Source organism: Delphinapterus leucas, chromosome 13 (assembly GCF_059928025.1).
Source record: "Delphinapterus leucas isolate spDelLeu-1000000601 "Yukka" chromosome 13, BTC_Dleu_Yukka2, whole genome shotgun sequence".
Classification (NCBI taxonomy): Eukaryota; Metazoa; Chordata; class Mammalia; order Artiodactyla; family Monodontidae; genus Delphinapterus; species Delphinapterus leucas.
In genome coordinates, this window is record NC_143141.1 from 6,944,981 (window position 1) to 6,962,550 (window position 17,570).

Below are 17,570 nucleotides of genomic sequence, written 5' to 3' on the forward strand. Positions count from 1 at the left end.
AGGAGTTAATGAAGATCTACGTGTAAAATCACGTAGCAGCAATATCCATGAGGCAGAAGCTAGAAAAGAGATAAGGAGAAACAGAAACACACTGTGGTGGGAAACTTTTCAATTCTATTCATTCATGTCAGAATTTATATCAGGTAGCAAAAATAAGTAAAAATTAAGAAAGTTGATCTGACTGATACATGTCAGAATCTATCTCCTGAAAATGGAGAATTTACCTTCTCTTCAAGGGTCAGTGAAAACTGATAACATAATAGGCCATACTGGAAATCTTAACTAATTCCCAGAAGCAGGAACAGCACTGGGCAAAATCCTCTGGTCATCTGCTCACCCTAGACATCGATTACAAAATAGAGCAATAGGAGAGATCCTTCTACCTGAAATCTGAAAAAAGATAAACAACTCTCTCCTAAACATCTATTAGGTCAATGACAATTAAATAAAACTATACAACAGAACCTGTGAGTTATAGCTGAAGCAAGCCTCAAAGGAAAATGTATATCCTTAAATATTTATGTTAATAAAAATAGAAAGAAGAAAACAAATGAGTTTAAACATCTAACTCAATTTTTAAACTCTGCTTATTTTTAAACCCAACCTTCAACCCTAATGTGATAAGGTAGATTTATGAAGGTACAATTAATGTACAATAAACAGCACATATTTAAAATGTGAAATTTGGCGAGTTGTGACGTAGGTAGCCACCTGTGAAACCATCACCACAAACAGGATAATGAGCATATCCATCACCCCCAGAAGTTTCTGAGGTTCTTTTGTAATCATCCCCCTCTTTTCTCTCCATTCCTGTCCCCAATAACCGATCTAATTTCTGTCAATATAAATTTGTTTGTACATTCCAGAATCTTAAATAAATAGAATCATAGAGTATATATTCTTTTTGTCTAGCTCCCTTCCCTCAGCATAATTATTTTGAGATTCACTGAACTAGTTATGGATGTAATGATGTGATGTCTGGGCTGTGCCTCAAACTTACCTGACTGGAGACAGCAGGTGGAGGTGAAAGTGAACGAAGATTGGCTACAAACTGGTAATTATTGAAGCTAGATCACGAGCACCTGACAGTTCATCACACTATTCTGGCTACTTATATAAATATTTCAAATTTTCCTTAAGAAAAAGTTTAAAAAAAAATTACTTCTTCAGCTCCATCTTGCTCTTGTGCTATTTTGTGTTTTTGTTTTTTGTTTTTTAATTGGGTTATGGTTGTTTTACAATGTTGTGTTAGTTTCTACTGTACAGCGAAGTGGAGTTCCCCGTGCTATACAGCAGGTTCTTATTAGTTGTCTATTTTACACATATCAGTGTATATATGTCAATCCCAATCTCCCAATTCATCCCACCACCAACCCCCCTGATTTCCCCCCTTGGTGTCCATACATTTGTCCTCTACATCTGTGTCTATTTCTGCCTTGCAAACCGGTTGCTATTTCATGTTATACTCCATGTCTTGAATTCTTGTCTATTACTATCATTCAAAGTAATGTCCCTTGAATCTACTTTCTGAGATTCTGAAGTTCAAACTTATTATCTGCTGGTCTCCAAAACAGTGAATCACGTCTCTTCAAAACAAAACGAAACAAAACAAATCCTCCTCCTGATTTAAGTGTTTAAAGTGCTGGTTTCTAGACATCACGGATACTCATGGCCGAGGCAGGGCACGTGTGGAACAACTAGATGTTTTCTGTCTTGGGGACACAGAGGGCGAGACCGGCATCTGATGGCAGACACATCCCTCTGAGGGGAGACATATGTGCAGGAGAAGCGGGGGATTCGCCAGCCGACGTGGTGGTCTTGTTTCTCAGGGGAAGGAAGTGTGAGGGAAGATTGTGGGCTAGAGGTGATGTAGTTACTATCAATGAAATCCAGTGACTGGAAGAATTGTAAACAATGAACCATGATGTCTGCGCATTTTTTTTTATTAAAGTGTTATTTTAAAAAGTTAGGAAAACCAAAATGACCAAAAGAAACAGACCAAAAAAGTGCTCCAATTTCCTTTGGCGTTAATGAGAATTTGCCTGTTAGGGAGAGCTGGTCAGCTCCTCCTTTTACACTGAATGGCTCTCTGTTTGTTCCAGTTTCCTCTCTGTGAAAAGCAGACACCACGATTTGCTTATGGTGTTGCATGTATGTCAGAGTTGGTTATCCCTGAGGGGGCTGCCTCAGTGGAATAACTGGTGGGGTGGACGGTTTACATTTCTGGCTCCAAGGGATCACTGCCCGCTGGGACTGTCCACGATGTCCCTGGGCTTGGCCATGTGACTTGCTTTGGGCAAAGGGTCGTCAGCAAGAGGGATGAAAGCAGAGGCTTGCAAAGTGGGGCTTGTCCTTGGGAACCAGCCGCCATGCTGTGAAGACACTCAAGCCAGGCACGTGGAAAGACCACGTGAGTTAAACGAGAGGCCACAGCCTTCCAGCCGGCCCGGCAAAGCACCAGAGCAGAGGCATACTGGACGTCCCAGCCATCTGACTGCAAGCCCATGAGAGACCCCACGCAAGACAAGCAGAGGAAACCTCCAGCGGAGCCCCAGTCAACCCACTGAGTCATGAGAAATAATAAAATGGTTACTTTCAGCCAGTAGATCTGAGTGGCTTCTCATACAGCAGGGGTAAGTGAGAGAATCCGCGTATATGTGACTGTGCGGGTCTCTGGAAAGCCACTAAAAATTTGCAGGTGAGCTGCAGCTTCAGAGAATTAGGCCTGAAAACGGAACTTCTGCAACTATTAAGATCATTATTTGCTTTCAGCACAAGGTCAGATTTAGAAAATCCGTCTCACACGTCACTTTTCTGGAACACAGCTGTTGGTGCCCAAGAGACAGCGCACCCAGAGGGGCCCAGAGAAGGTGACACTGGAAAAGTCTGAGGTTAACATGACTGACCTCGGCTTCTCAGCAGAATAAGACACCACAGGGGAGTCAGCCCTGGGCTGCTCAGCCCGCTTCACAGAGCAAACGAGAGCCGCTCAGGGTGGTACTGCAGAGACAAGAAAACAAACGTAAGGCAGATAGCTAGTGGGAAGCAGCCACATAGCACAGGGAGATCAGCTCAGTGCTTTGTGACCACCTAGAGGGGTGGGATAGGGAGGGTGGGAGGGAAGAGGGAAGAGATATGGGAACATATGTATATGTATAACTGATTCACTTTGTTATAAAGCAGAAACTAACACACCATTGTAAAGCAATTATACCCCAATAAAGATGTTAAAAAAAAAAAAAAGAAAACCCAGTCCAGATGCAGGGGAGGCTGCGGAGGTGACGGGACCCCTGGCCCGGGAGCGGGAGAGGGACACGTCAGCTTCTAGACGCCGGGTCAGGAGCTGTGGAGCTGATGGGGACGGGTTCACATTAGTGGGGGATGGAGAGCCCCACCAGGGTGTGTGTGACACCACACGGGACACCGACAGCAGGGCTCCAGTCACAGAAGGAAAAGCCCGAGAGAACGAACGCATTCCGTGAAAGCCCTGCCCTGGGCTGCACCGCATTCATTTCCCAAGCGAGTGAAGTGGTTCTAGCTCACTGCAGTGGGTCCAAACAGACCCCACCCCCCATTTCCTGGGTGTGGGTGCTGTGGGCAGATGCCAGGAGGAATCGAAAAGAAGTCGTGCTATTTCGGGTGTTAGGATCTGCCGGAACGCCAAGGCAGCAATATGTCTGCCCGAGTGAAATTCCCGCTCTCCAGACACCGGCTTGATCTGGGGCTCCCAGGTAGTAATCCGCCTTTCCGGGTGCTCCGCTGTGTGGCCCCCTCCCTTCCACCCGCCTCTCAGCACCTGGCTCCTGCTCTGACCCTGGGCAGCCACCGGCCAGGCCCAAGTTCAAGTCAATCTCCAAGCGCTTTTCACCTCCCGGGCTCTTGTGAGGGTGGGCAGGATGGGATGGTGTCATCACAGCTGTGGGCAAGGCTGATGTTTGCCAAGAAGGTTCCAGATGGATGGGCTCTGTCCCCAGTTAACTAGATCGGGAATCCAAATAGAAAACCCAAGAAGAGTGGCCAAGGGGGCCAGTCCAGGCCCGTACTGCCCGCTGACCAGTGCACATCAGGAAAAGGAGGTCATCCGGACAAGAAGGAGAAGCTATTTTGGGGAAAGAGAAGGCAAAATGCATGTCAGTAGACAAGACAGGACAGACCTCCGGTAATACGCCTATGTATATATATTTCATTTTGCAGAGTTTCGCCGAGCTCGGAGGCAGAGCCCTATTTTTAGCGTCTATTGTGTGAGGCTATGGCACGGGTGTGCAGAGCTGCAGTTTTCTTTTGACAATGATTCCATTTTAAATAGGGAAAGAAGGTAATGAGGGCAAAAATAATCACTATTTTCAGGCCTCGAAATTCAGGGTGTTTGAAACAGGGTTTTCTAAAATGCCAAGCCTAGTGGAAGAACCATTTTCCCCTCTTGCCTTTCAGCCCTGGTCTCCTAACACATAACACTCACCCAGGAGACCAGCAGTGGTCCCGGCTTCCTCCCGGTGCCCGGCTCAGGGCCCAGCTGTCTGATTTCCAGTATTTAACACGGGAGAGGAGAAAGGAGGAGCGGCAGGGGCCCCGCTACCACGGAGATGCTCAAACTTTGCACCTTGGAATGCAGATTCCCAGCCCCTGCTCCACAGAGGGTCTAATTCCACTGCTCTGGGAGAGGTCTAGGAATACAAATCTGGCTTCTTTTTCTTTTTTTTTTCAAACCAAGCATCTCCAGGGATTGGGTGTGGACAGTCCCTGGACCTCACTTTGAGAGACTTCCCCCTGAAGCCAGTGCCTAGAAATTACACTCATGAGTTCACGATCATGGAGGAGTCTGGGAGTTTGGAGCAAGAAGGCGCTGACCATAGGATTGGATACGGCTGAAGGGGTGAGGGCGAGACCCCTGTGACATGGTGATTATATACATTTGGTCTTTGTCCCCTTCCTAGCACAGAGCTCCTAAAACCCTGGAAATTTCCTAAGTGCTAAAGGTGTCTTTTGTTATGTTAATGAGGTGATTTTTGGAAGCACCCAAGGAGAGAAGCTGGTTGTCACTGGAACCAACCATGTAATTAGAGGGTTGGAAGTTTCAGTCCCAACTCCCTACCTCTGGGGAAGGGCTGGAGTTCAGTCACCAATGGCCAATGATTGAATCAATCAAGTGTCTGTAAGGAAGCCTCCAGAAAAACCCGAAAGGTCGGGGTGCGGAGAGCTTCTGGCTTGGTGAACACATGGAGATTTGGGGAGAGGAAGGCACTGGAGAGCACGGAATCTCCCAGCTTCTTCCCCAAACCTTGCCCTGTGCATAAATGCTTCCCTCTGTCTGTTCCAGGTAGAAGTTGTACCCTTTATATCACGCCAGTAACCTGGTTAGTAAAATGTTTCTCTGAGCTCTGTGAGCAGCTCCAGCAAATTAATTGAACCCAAGGAGGGGGTGGTTGGAACCTCCAATCTATAGTCAGAAGCACAGGTGACGACCTGGATTTGCAACTGGCATCTGAAGGGGTTGGGGGGTGGTCTTGTAGGACTGAGCTCTTAATCTACAGCAGCGGTCCCCAAACTTTTTGGCACCAGTGACCGGTTTCGTGGAAGACAATTTTTCCATGGACGGGTTGGCGGGATGGGGAATGCAAGAGATGGGGAGCGGCTGTAAATACAGAAGGAGCTTTGCTCACTTGTCCACCGCTCACCTCCTGCTGTGCGGCCTGGTTCCTAACAGGCCGAGGACCGCTACCAGTCCGCGACCTGGGGGTTGGGGACCCCTGATCTACAGGATCTGACGTCATGTTCTGGTAAATAGTGTCAGACTGCGTAGAACTGTACAACGCCCAGTTGGTGTCAGAGAATTACTTGGTGTGGGGAAAAACCACACACACTGGAACTGGGTGTAGAATTGTTAACAGTGGACCCCAGGTTTCAGCTTAGAGGCTGAGTCCCACGTGCTGGATGGCTGGGGCTGGTTTTAAGGAAAACGAGCCTTGAGATATTCATTCCAAGCACTGGCTAATCAAATCAGGCCTGAACCGAAACAAAATCCTTCCTCCTTCCTCATCTGACACAGGATGACAGCAAAGAAGACTTTCCTGTTTTCTCCTTCAAACATGAGAAGGGTTTGGCTGAACAAAGATGCTGTCAGGAGTGCCAGTGCCCTTTGCAGAGGAGAGGGGAGGGGCTGGGGAGAATCCCCACCGGATGGAGAACGACAACACACGCCGGTTCAGCAAGGGTTGGCAGGTCTCTTCCAGGGGCTGGGGGAGGGGCTTGCGAACAGGAAGTGCCTGCACACAAATGACATTTGGTGGGGTGACACCAGTGGGAGAAAGTAACCACTGCTAAGACTCAGCATGAACCTGAATTAAGGGTTGGTAGAAATGGTTTCTTACTTTTAAGATGCTATAATTAGATCTCTGTTTGCATCAAATGGAAGATCACGATTCTTATCAAAAAGAGCCCGAGTGTCACCAGGAAAAACAAAGACGACGACAGGATGGCCTTCCTCTGACTTCTTTACAAGAAAACTTTTGGGTTTTCTATTTTGATTCCTGTATCCTAACTTCAGTTGACAGCCCAGCCTCCTTCTCCCCACAGGAACTGAGATGCCCTGGATTTTCCTTGAGGTGCCTGGTTTCTCATTCTTTCTTTACTAAGACAGAAGGATGCCCAGATGCCCTCCAGTCGAATCAGAATCTCCAGGGCTGGGACTTAGACTCTGCATTGTTTCCAAAGCCCTACAGGTGATCTTGGTGCATAATCAGGATTGACAACCACCATGGTGCAGGTGGGCACTCTTACATTCTTCGCCCTGAATAGGAGGACAGGATGCATTAGCCAGGGCTTTTTAGCATTGAGAGAGAGGAATCCAACTTAAAGCAGCTCAAGCTGAAAGGAGGGTCTATTGGCTCCCTGCTGGGAATGTTTCAGTGGCTGGTTGTTCCAGCTGGCTTGGCGGGACCCCATGGGCCTTGTGGATCCTCTCTCCACCTCTCAGCTCTGACTGTCCCCCGTCAGACCGACTCTCTCTAGAGGTAAGGCAGAGATGACCATCACCCTGCAGAGAATAAGTCCAGAGACAGGGGCATGGCTGAAGAAGGCTCTCGTTGGCCCCTGAGGGTCCCGAGCCCACCTGACCTATGTCTGTGTTGAAGTGGGAGGATGTGCTGATTGGCCAGGCTAGTCGGGTGTCCACCTCTGGGGTGAGCAAAGCGGAGCCACTCACGGAGGGAAAGATGTGCAAAGGAAAAGAAGCAGAGACTAAGGAGTGGTGGCATCTACTGGAGACCAGAAAGACCACGGAAACAGCCAACGCTTTTCTGAGCACGTGTCCATCATCAGGCATGCTGAGATAAGCACTTTATACACACAACACTTTAAAGTCCTATCAACTCTCTCACAAAATGTGTCCCTTGTCACTCTCATTCCCTAGACTGGGGGAGAGAGGCCTGGAGAGGTGCTAACCAGTCATTGGTGGAGCTGGGAACTGAACTCAGGACCAGTCGATGCCGGAATCAAGGTGGCAGAACAGCTCAGCCTCCAGGATGGTCTGACCACGTGGCTTCCCTCCTCCCCTGGCCACCCGTGGGAACGTGGCTGACCACTACCTCTTTCTTACTCTTTTGACTTAAATGATGCTCCCTCATTTCGGAGCATCCAGAGGAGCAATGATTGTGGTGTCGACACCTAGCAGTTTATGAATTGGACAAACCACCTTCGATTCCACCCTGACACGAGCCCTGGGCACCCCTCCAGCAGGTCAGCCAGCTGTGCGTCCAACATTGGCCTCATTCACATACTTGAAGGTACCGGAGGCACCTCCGCATCCACTCACAGATGAAACACCTATGGAAAGGTGTTCTAGAGGGTTAGGAAACATTTTTTTTCATTACAACTGTATTTCACAGAACAGAAAAGAGAGTCACTAGGAAATCCTGTGAGACCCTCAAGGGGGCTGCAGATTTAGAGAATTCATCTCTGCCCCAATTTTCAATTCTCTCTTCATAGTCATAAGGTTTAAAATTCTCTGAAAGAAAAGGTAAGGCTTTCAGGAATGCACTCACACAGCACAGAGGGGCTAAGCTTGCCTGGGTAAGCATCACAGGTCTCATCTGTCCACTAACCCCCATCCCCTCCAGCATCTTTCTCTCGCCTCCCCAAGCCCTCCTTCTCCCCCTTCCTGGTCCATCCTTCTTTCATCCCACAGCAGCTCTATTATCTCTAAACAACATCATTTACTTCTATGATTTTGCCTTCCTGCTGTGACATTAAGACTGAATTTTAATGGGAACATACACGCCATTTAAATCCTTTTGCAGGCTTGCAGGCGTTCACTTTCTGCTGTGTGCTTGTCTCTCCATGAGTAAACAAATCATGCACCAATGAGTAGGGTGAGAAAATGAATTTCCTTTGTTGTTGCAGTGGTGTTTTGCTGGAGGCACTGTGACTTGTAACATGGATATATTTCTAAGCTCTATCCCGCACTGACATCAATAAGAAAACTAGAGCAAAAGTCAAATCATGCCTTTCGCCGTGAGGATGCAGAACAGAAATGTCGCCCATGCTGAAGGCTCGCCTGTAATCTGTCTGTGACTGACACCCTGGACGGTAAAGTAAAAAGTGGAATAACTGGGTGCTCCCAGGTGCTGCACAGAAACAGAATCGGACGGAGAGGCAAGGGTGCCAGAAGGGTTTGGATGGCCAAGTTGCTGATGCTTGTGGAGGAGGAGAAGAGGGCTGTACAATGGGGCTGGCATACAACAGAGACATTTCACCCAACCAGTGCATTGTTTTTATGATTGGGACAACATTTAGCGGTAACATAACGTGTAATTACCTAGAGAACAGACTAGTTTGAAAGCCTTTCACCATGGTCAATTGTTTTCCATAAAAGTTACAGTCAGAATTTTGGTCTCATTTTGGCTGGTGTGCACCGTGGCTCACCTGTGCTTAGAAAACGGTATGGGTGACGTTGTCACTCGAGGCACCTATAGCCCCACACGGCACTCTGGTTTTGGAGATGCGAGAGAGGAGGGTGTGGGGTTCCTTCTTCTCTGCCTCATCGTTTCACTGGAGGGTCGTACAGAAAAGTTCCATTTGAACAAGTTGAGCTGAAGGTGCCTGAATGGTTCCCAACCTCCAGGAAGAAGTGTGCAGAGGGCTGTTAGGAATCTGGTGTCTGGAGCTCAGCTGCTTGTGAGAAGGGAGATTCTGATTGGACTTCAAGCTGCAAGAGGGAGGAAGCTCTCTGGTCAAGGTTGTAGAGAAAAGAGGTGAGAGGCTTTTATGGGATGTCAGGAGGGGAGCGTCCTGTGCAGACCAGGCGGAGGACAAGGAAAAGGCAGTTAGGAAACAGAGAACCAGGGGGAGGTGTCTGGAGCTGCAAGAAGTGGTCAGTCAAATGCTGCCGAGGATGTGGAAATGACAAAAACCCAGGAGAGAGCCCTGGATCCGGGAGCTTGGAGTTGGGCGTGATTTTGCTGAGGGTCAAAGTTCAGGCTGCACTGGTTGAGGACGAGGAGAGAAGACGGCTCTTACAGGACATGTGTTGATGAAGGAAGTAGAGGGATGGCCAATGGTCCATTGGAAAGAAACTACTGACAAGTGATTGTCCCTGGATGGGGGAGGCTGGACTATATTGTAGCGGGGAGGCAATGGAGCTGAGGGGTGGGAAAGTCTGGAGGTGCCAGAGGAGGGTGACAACTGGAGCAGGGCCCTGAGGACGGCGTGTGTGAGTGATATGTGTGTGTGTGTGTGTGTGTGTGTGGCTACATGGGTGTGTGGATGGAAGGGTTCAACATGGACGGAGTAAAGTGAGGCTGGAGAAAACAAATGATGAAGCCCATCCCACGATGGCAGCCACCTCTTCCTCTTGGATTCTACTGCCCTTCGGGTGAGTTTACATCTCTCCAGCCGCTTGGGTGAGCCCTGCTGCTGCCCTGCACGGGAACACCAGACTCAGGGATGACAATAACGTTCCCTGATGCTCCCAGAGCCTCCTGTCTCCGGGTGCCGGGAAGACCTGAGGTTCAGCACAAGAAAATGGAACGGCCCTCTCCTCCAATCTGTACCTCACCTGACCTGAAAACAATCCTGAAGCCTGTAGTGAGCAGTGCTAACAGAGGAGCCCATGCATATTTCCCAATCTGTACCTCACCTGACCTGAAAACAATCCTGAAGCCTGTAGTGAGCAGTGCTAACAGAGGAGCCCGTATACATTTCCCAAAGACGTTGACAGCAGGAGCCCATGCGTCCACCAAGAGAAATCATGGTCCACGAGATGCCACATTGCTGGCCTCTGAGCCTACCTCTCCCCTGCTCGCCAGGTTCCATGGTCTCTATTCCTCTTGTGAAGCTTTCAAGGTCTTAGGCTGAGTTTAAGCTCCAGGCTTCTATGCTCCCCTTCCTGTGGCAGGGACTGTGAAAGGGTAGCATCTCTTCAGCCCCTGGTCTGGAAATGGAACTTCTGCCGGAAATGAGCATCGCGGGGCTTCTTCTTCCTTCCACAACAATGCTTTGACCTGCTCAGAAGTCTCTGACACACATGCATTCCCACTCTCACAATACATATCATGAGGCAGCTACGCACTTCCCCCTGTGTTAAGTGGGGAGGTATCTCTTGTTAGGGAGGAAGTGTCAAGGGTGGAGCGGCAGCTGGAAGGGACAGGGAAGCAAGATAATTAGGGATGGTGTGGGAGGTAATGAGGACCCGCTAAGGGAGCTGATAGACGGGGGGGTTGGGGGATCAGGGTCTCAGGACACAAAAGAGTAGATTTTGCCTGATCCCACCGTGGAGACAGGCCAGCTGTACAGACTCACAGGGCTGAACTGGGGCCAAGTAGGGGGGTCTGGTTAAGCAGTGGGATGTGGGGAAAAATGGAGCCTGGGGGTAAATGCAAAAACTCTACAGAGAGGACAATCACAGTCAAGCCAAAAGGTGGAATCTGTGGTCTTATTCAATGGGGAGGGGTGGCCAAGCCTGAGGTCAGGGGCCAAGTGGACACTAGGATGAAGCAGTGGGTGAGCAGCAAGGTCTGACCAGGGAAGCAGAACCCAGATTTGTAAAGTGGACCTCAGCCTCTCAGGGCTTCCTCTTCTAAGGTGCTGGTTTAACAGTGTTGAGGAGGGATAAAGGTGGCAAGATGGACAGGTTCGGTGGGGCTGGCAGGAGAAAGGCTCAGTGGCGGTGGTAATGGAGGAGTAGCTCCAGATGAGCAGACGGTCCAGGGTGTGACCATACTCGTGGGAGCTGAGGTTCAGAGTCTGAACCCTGGAATCGAAGGCCCCGAGGCATGATGAGGCTGGGTGTAGGAAGAAGCACCCACTGTTCAAGAAATCCATGAACAGTGGACCCACTATTCATGGATTTCTTGAATTAATATCTTTTCATTTTCTGTATGTCCTTATGGAGGTTTGCAGAGACTTTTGGATACTTGTTGTTTTTCAATTTTCTCCAGTTAAACGTGGTTTTGTTGGGAAGAGGACCCATTGAGCTCCTCACTCTGCCATTTTGGAAGTTCTCAGCTCATGCCTTTTGTGTTATTTTCTTTTTTTTTTTTTAATTAGTTAATTTATTTATTTTTACTGTGTTGCATCTTCGTTTCTGTGCGAGGGCTTTCTCTAGTTGTGGCAAGTGGGGGCCACTCTTCATCGTGGTGCGCGGGCCTCTCACTATCGCGACTTCGCTTGTTGCGGCGCACAGGCTCCAGACGCGCAGGCTCAGTAGTTGTGGCTCATGGGCCTAGCCGCTCCGCGGCATGTGGGATCCTCCCAGACCAGGGCTCGAACCCGCGTCCCCTGCATTGGCAGGCAGACTCTCAACCACTGCGCCACCAGGGAAGCCCCAAATGTGTTATTTTCTTATTCAGACAATTTCCTGAAAGTTGGAACACAACCCTGTTCCCATGTAAAGAAAAGGTCCTCACTAGCGTCAAGGATGGGATAAGTCAAGTAACTTCTATACACAGGCCCTATGAAGTCATATTCTGGAGCTGGCACCCCTTCTCCCTTTGGTAACCATAAGTTTGTTTTCTATGTCTGTGAGTCTATTTCTGTTTTCTAAATAAGTTTGTTTGTATTAATTTTAGGTTCCACATATAAGTGATATCACAGGTTATTTGTCTTTGTGTCACTTACTTCACCTAGTATGATAATCTCTAGGTCCACCCATGTTGCTGCAAATGGCATTATTTCATTCTTTTTTATGGCTGAGTAATATTCCATTGTACATATGTACCACATCTTCTTTATCCATTCATCTGTCATTGGACATTTAGTTTGTTTCTATGTCTTGGCTATTGTAAATAGTGCTGCTATGAACACTGGGGTACGTGTATCTTTTTGAATTAGAGTTTTCATCTTTTCTGGATATATGCCCAGGAGTGGGATGGCTGGATCACATGGTAGCTCTATTTGTAGTTTTTTAAGGAACCCGCCTACTGTTCTCCATAGTGGCTGCACCAATTCACATTCCCACCAATGGTGCAGGAGGGCTCCCTTTTCTCCGCACCCTCTCCAGCATTTATTATTTGTAGGCTTTTTGATGATGCCATTCTGACTGGTTATACTTCTCTCTCTTTCTAAGAACTGGGAGTAATTAAGGGAGAAGTCGTCTTGTTGGTCAAAGAAAACAAATGCAATGTTTTTTCCCCCCAGAAATTATGTGTTTTTCCCCTTCCTAAGAGCATTTCTCATGCTTTAAGGTCTTTCAAAATCCCTGGGATCAGAGACAGAGTAGCTTTACAAGATTGCCTGCCCTGGGTCCTAAGAAATTAGACTTTTGTAAAAGATCCAATTCCACTGAAGATATTCCTTCTCCAACTTAAAATAAAGAACACGGGGTACAACTGAAATGGGCTGGTTGATTCTGGTAGGCATGCGTAAACAAAAAGAGATGCTGATGAAATGCTAAGGCCTAAGACAAAGTGCTTGCCAGGCTGGGAGACTGGGTTTTACAAGGCTAACGCCCAACAAGGAGAATGCCCGTGGGCTTGCCAGGCTGGGAGACTGGGTTTTACAAGGCTAACGCCCAACAAGGAGAATGCCCGTGGGCTTGCCAGGCTGGGAGACTGGGTTTTACAAGGCTAACGCCCAACAAGGAGAATGCCCATGGACTGAGAATGAGCATAGCCTTCAGCCTTTGGGTACCAAGTTCCGCTGCTCTGAGTCCAGTGGCTTCCACAGCGCTCTCTCTCCAGGTAGCGCCTAAGGTGCAGGCGGCCTCCTGCATTCACGCGGCCTGCTTGCACTGACCCACCCCCTTTCCTCAGCGAGGGCTCTCACCTAGCACTTCCTTAATTACAGAGCAGAGAATAAGGGAGCTGGTAATTCATAACTTCATTGCTGACTTACATTTTAGTGAGATAAGGGGAAACCATAACATCTAGGAAAGGTATTTATAGAACTACATAGTGATTCAGAGATATTAGTAACACCTGGGACTTGCCAAGTGCTATTGCCTCAAAATGCTTGAATAAACAAAACAACTCGGGCTTGCCATGTGCATGGAAAGAGACAGAGCAGCATTTGTTAGTGATCAACCCCCAGTGCACTGAGTCTGAGTGGGGCTGGCTCACCTTTAGGGAGCATGTGTCTTTGCCAGGCACAATGCTGAGCTCTAAACATTTGATCATCATAAATCTCTTGCAAGGTGAGTGTTTTTATCCTCTTTTAACAGATAAGGAAATGAAGTTACGTATGTGAAGAAACTTGTTTACAGTCAATCCCTTGGTAAATGAAGATTCTGACTCCGCCACAGGCCTGCCAGACCCAAAGCCCACCTGGCACACCTTGCTATCCAGAGTCTCCAAAATATTGAAGCACTAACACAGAACACACCAGGGGTGAGAACAGGAGGCTCCCATGGCCTGAACTGCCACGTTCTCACACAAGGTGAGATGTGATACAGAGAGATCTGAAAGTAGACATAGAAATCAGGGCTCTGCTCAGGATTCTGACACTCATAGCCTGAGTGACCTTAATGGGGCAAAAAGGAGTTTATAAGCCTCCACACTCCCATCTGTAAAATGGGGGCTCATGGAGGCTTCCAGTCCAGGCCATAACACAATATTGGGTATTGGATTTATCTTCCACCATAAGCAACTATGAAACTGGAAAAAGTTTTAAATAAATGTTTTCAGCCACAACAAACAGTGCAGGGCTATGACCCTGTGAGAAGAAGAACACATGGAACAACTTCACATTTTTGCCAGCTTTCTGCCTGGGAACACTTTCTAAATCATGGTGTGGAAGTGGAACTGAAATAGACAGCAGTGTTCTTATTGGGTGGAGGAAAAAGATTAGAGTCTGTTCTTGGTGACGCAGCTGGAATTTCAGAGGCAGAATACCAAAGAAGAGGAAGCTATGCAGGAAAAAAGTCCCAGAAATCTGCATAAAGGACCTCTTGGGTCTATGGACAAATGCTAAGCTACACATGCACAGGTGAGACTCTGAAAGACCTGGCAGAGAACAACTACTGGGAGCTGGGAACTGAATGGAGATTCCAGAGATGGCACAGTGCTGGGAAATGTTGGAGGTCCAAGTTTCCAAAGGGGAGAAACTTCACTGAACACCCTAAGCATTCAGTTAAGACCCCAGGAAAGCTATGTCCTAAATTATTAAGGGCTACTCTTTCTTATCCTATCTACTCTTTGCCCATCATACCAAAGCCTAAAATCAAGCTGCACTGTCAGTAAATTAACTGTCAGCCAAAAAAATTTGCAACCTTCTTTAAAGGAAGGAAATATATTTCAGGCCCTCAATAATATCACATTCACAATGTACAGCATACACTCAAAAATCACTAGACAAATAAAGCCGGAAAAATGACCTAAGCAGGAAACATGACCTAATACTGGGAGAAAAATAGTCAATAGAAACAGACACATAGATGACACAAGTAATGGGATTAGCAGACAAGCAATTTAAAACAACTGTAACATATTTGTTCAAGGATTTATAAGAAAAATATGGACATAATAAGCAAACAGATGGGATGTTCAGAAAAGAAACTGACACACATTTCTAACACATGTGTAACCGTAATCTCAGAAAGAGAGGCAAGAGATATTAAAGCAAAAAAATATTGAAAATATAATGGTGGAAAATTTTCCAAATTTGATGAAATATATCAACCCAAGTTCAAATTCAACAAGGTAAACAAATCCAGAGTATTATAAACAAAAAGAAGACTACATTTTGGGGTAAGTAAAATTTCTAAACACCAATCATAGAAAATTTTTTAACCAGGAAGATATAAAAGATACATTGATAGAGAACAATAAGGATAATGGGAAATAGAATGCTATCTCTAAAATGCTGATGAAAAAAACCTATCAACTTAGAATTCAATTTTCTGTTAATATATGCTTTTTATAAAGTGAAACTATAACATTTTCAAACTAAATAGAGACTGAAAGAATTCATCAATATACTGCATTACCAGAAATATTAAAGGAGGTTCATCTGGTGAAGGTAAATAAAATCAGATGGAATCACAAAATCTACACAAAGGAACAAAGAGAGAAGTAATGGTAAACTTGTTTTTGTTTCTTAATTTCTTTAAAGACAGTTGACTCTGTAAAACAAAAATATTAAGAATATATTACAGGGCCTATAATATTGGGTTGGCCAAAAAGTTCGTTGGGGTTATGTTATGGAAAAACCCCAACAAACTTTTTGGCCAACCCAATGTATCTGGAATTAAAATGTAGTTAAAAATAGCATAAGGATGGAATAGAAAAAATGGAATATTACTGTAGGATTTTTGCATTTTACATGACATGGTATAATTTTATCTAAAAATAATAACTTAAGAATACATATTTTAATCTCTAGAGCAACCACTACAAAACTCAAAATCAATAGAGCAGTTATATTGGAATACTAAAAATTATTCAATTAATTCAAAAGAAAGGAATAAAGGAGAGCAAATGACCAAAGAACAGATGGGACAAATAGAAAGCAAATAGCAGAGTTGGCTAAACATTTCAATTAAAAAGCAGAGCTTGTCAGACAGGATAAAAATACAAGATTCAACTATATGCTGTTTATAAGATAAACACTTTAAAAATAAAGATACAGAGAAGTTAAAAGCAAAAGAAAGGGAAAGATATACCAGGGAAACACTAACTATAAGAAAGTTTAAGTAGCTATATTAACATGTCCAGATAGGCTTTAAGGAATATTACCAGAGATAATAAGGAATATATATTTCATAATAATAAAAGGGTCAATTCATCAAGAAGACAAGACAATGTATGTGTTGTTAGTAAGAGAGCTTCAAAATACATTCAGAAAAAAAGAAAGGAATGGAAAAATCCATGATCATAGTTAGACGCGTAATAGAAATAGTAGGCAAAAGGATATCAACCAACTTAACTGGTATTTAAAAGACACAATACCCAACACCATACACATTAATTTCAAGAATACATGGGACATTTACCAAGATAGATGATAAAATAATGAAATCATAAGGAGCATCTTCTCTGACCACAATAGAATTAAATCAGAACTCAGTAACAATAAATTTAGAAATCTCCAAATATTTAGAAATGAAGCTACATATTTCTAAATATTCTATGAGCCAAAGAAGAAATCACAAGGGAAATTAGAAATATTTTAAATGAATGACAATAAAAATACTACATATTAAAATCTGTGGAATGCAACCAAAGGAGTCCTTAGAGAGAGATATTAATATACAGCATGAAGTGATTATGTGACAAAAGAAGAAAGATTTAAGACCAATGATATAATATACCACCTTAAGGCATTAGGGAGAAGAGCAAATTAAACAGAAAGAAAGTAGAAAGAAAAAGATAAGGAAGATAAGAAACAAAAATAATGAAAGTGAAAACAAATAGAGGAAATCAATTAGTTGATTTTCTAAAAATATTAATAAAATTGCTGACTCCATTGCTATACTAATGAGAGAGAAGGAAATTGTCAATCCCATGAATATAAGAAGAGTCATCACTACAAACCTCACAGCCAGTAAAATAATAATAAAAGAATATTATGGGGGCTTCCCTGGTAGCACAGTGGTTGAGAGTCCGCCTGCTGATGCAGGGGACACGGGTTCGTGCCCCGGTCCGGGAAGATCCCACATGCCGCAGAGCGGCTTGAGCCCATGAGCCGTGGCCGCTGGGCCTGCGCGTCCGGAGCCTGTGCTCCGCAACGGGAGAGGCCACAACAGTGAGAGGCCCGTGTACCACACAAAAGAAAAGAATATTATGGAAATTTTATACCAATAAATTTAACTTCTTATATGAAATACCTTGAAAGATACAAATATTAAACAGAAATAAGAATAGAAGATCTGAATTTTCCCTTATTTGCTAAAGAAATTGAACTTGTAACTAAAAACTTCCCCTCAAAGAAAAGTTCATGCCCATGTGATTTCACTGATGAATTATATCAAGCATCTAAGAATGCAATAATACCAAGATTACACAAACTTTTTCAGAAACTAAAGAAGTAAACACTTCCTGACTCAACTTATGTGGCTACTGAAGCCTGAAAAATATGCTACATAAAATAAAAATATCAGTCAAATATTCCATGTGAACAGAGAGACCAAGATCTTTACGAAA